Here is a 2546-nt window from a genome sequence, read left to right as displayed (position 1 = left end):
TTGACGTTTTTACTTCTTCTGGTCGTCCTTACTGTCTCAGCTAGTTCACGAAGAATGTTTGCAGACTCTCTGCCGAGCTCAAAGCACGGTGTTCTCAAATTTTCTATCACCGAAAATGGAACCTGACGAGATAATATCATCACCTATGATTATATGATAAGAAATTAATTAGTCTAAGAAAATGCAATGGTATTATATCGGAATTTTCGACCAATACCTGAATCTCAGATTTTAAAAATTCATCTAAAGCATCCACACAGTAGGCGTAGTGTCGCGTCATGCTTCCAACCTTTTCATACAGATTCCATGGATATCTGAAGAAAAAGATTCCATGTGGTGGTTCCCAAGTGGCAAAATTCACCTGCAAAATTCGCATAGTTTTCTTTGTAAACGAATCGTCAATTTTATATAATAGGAGATGGTAGTAGAAACTTATGCATGATGTTATTTACCAACGACTCTTCGGTGGCTTTGGAGTTAAGGACATATTTACAGCCTCTTGGAACATCATTCTCTGATCCCTTACAATCGTTTGGGTCCACGAAGTATGTTGTGATACATTCTGCAAGTATAAAACAAATTTGGTGTAACTGTATGTTTATTTTTACAATATTAGCAATTAGCAACTTTTGGGGGCATGGAACTAATGATACAACCGCTAATTTTGAAATATGTACATAGAAGAATTTCTCATTGTAACTCATTCTTATTTCGACTACAAATTTTGGAAATATTTCAGAACGATTAATAAGAATCAAAATAAAAATTTCCAAAATCAATTCCTATCAACTCTAATGGCAAGTGGCCAACAACAAATGTTTATCAATAAAACCCTTTCTTTTTACCAAATAAAAAGAAAATATTAATTAAAAAAATTCCCAAAAAACTGAGTAGAAGGATATAGGGCCACAGATCTCCATAATCAATCTTCAAGATACATGCTAATTATGGGTATCCCATTTATTGTTGGTTCTTGCTGCAACTTACCTTCCAGAGATTCTGCCAGTCCTTCCATGTTACCTAAAATGGAATTGTGAAGATCATCTCCAGCCCATACAGGGAAAACGATCACATTAATAGCAAAGCAGAGTGCACAACCTATGACTGTTGTAGACATCCTCTGATGCGCCATTTTAAAAATATTTTCATCGCGATAACCAGAGCTAGCTATGAGACTGAAGGTGAGAATGAAGATGATCACACCATAATCGTATCTTTTCTTGATCAGTGGAAAGAAGCGCAAATATGTGGACGCTGCACCTGCATCACCGAACGGAGCAAATACATTAGAGTCACGAAAAGGGTATCGAATATACCATGCAAAACTGAATTTTCTAGGCTTTAGGAATGAGCGTGTATTGACCTATAGCAAAAATAGAGACACCCAGTATAACTCGTTCACAATTTTTATCTGTATCTTCTGCAACATATCTCACACCGACTCCTAAGAGTCCCGCCAACAACGTGGCAAAGGATCTGTTCAAACCTTTGCTCAGCGTAGCACCTGCGTTATAGCGTAAAACACCAATTTCTTATTGTTAAAGCCTAATAACTGATCTAGTGATAGGATATACTCATGAAATCGTCATATCGAAATTCTACAGCTTCAAATATACCGCTCTTTATAAAGATTGCTTCATGGGCTTTTAATAACCCAAAGGTTGTGAATTAAAACCTTCGTCCATCTGTGGTTTCATGGGGTTTTAATACCGGAAAATGATGATGGATTTTAGAGAGTAATTACCTACAGTGAATTCGAAGACCATCACGACAGTCATGACAATCCACATGGCATTTTCGGCAAAGGTGTCGAACATTGGCCTCACGAAGTAGAAAAGAGAGACGACAGACAGTGACAGGCCAACTTTGATGGAATGGATAACTCTTCGAGGATCATTTGCACCCACTTGCCAAACCCTCGTGCACACAGAAAGAACATATTTTTTCCATCGCTTGAAAGCTTGTAATATTCTGCTAACCATACGCTCATGGAATTTCTTTTGGAGGCTACTCACATCCGTCCTTTCCTGGACATTAATCGTCCACTCCACAGACGTTGAAGGATTCAGCGTGTCACCCATATCCAATATCTCTTTATCAAACCCTGCAATCTAAGAAAGTTAAGACGGTTTAATCAAACTTATAAAGCTATTCTGTAATATGAGTCAAGCTCTATGTCATTGCATGAAGCTACAATTGATTTACGTTTGACGAGATCGCTCGGTCTCAAAATTCATGGTCTATACACCTAATCTAATAAGAGAAGCCAAACCCGTTATTGCAGTGTTACAGGTTTGGCTACAATGTGCCGCCAGAGTCCCCTCTCCAGGCTTTTATATGTAGTGAACGGTACTGTAAAAGATTGCTTAGTAACCTAAGAGGATGGAAGGAGCGTTACGACTCTGAGTGGGTGGGCGGACATGAATATTCAGGAAATTGCAAAAAGCAATTATGCTTTTGCAGTTTGTGAATTAATCGTGGGCCATGGTTCGCAGGAGTAAATTCCAATAAGTCTTCCCCTCCATCATTACGATCAAGAAAGTCTG

The 2546-nt window shown here is 38.3% G+C and overlaps 1 pseudogene; it reads right to left on the bottom strand.

Moving 5' to 3' along the window:
- Positions 1 to 922: 922 nt before the first annotated feature.
- Positions 923 to 2097, bottom strand: LOC149236355 (aluminum-activated malate transporter 8 pseudogene; annotated as a pseudogene).
- Positions 2098 to 2546: the final 449 nt, after the last annotated feature.

Source organism: Pinus tabuliformis, chromosome 8, assembly GCF_031772625.1.
Source record: "Pinus tabuliformis cultivar Carrire ecotype Pingquan chromosome 8, CPIR1, whole genome shotgun sequence".
Lineage (NCBI taxonomy): Eukaryota > Viridiplantae > Streptophyta > Pinopsida > Pinales > Pinaceae > Pinus > Pinus tabuliformis.
Note: the sequence above shows the minus strand (reverse complement) of the source record. Positions and strands in the feature narration are given on the sequence as shown.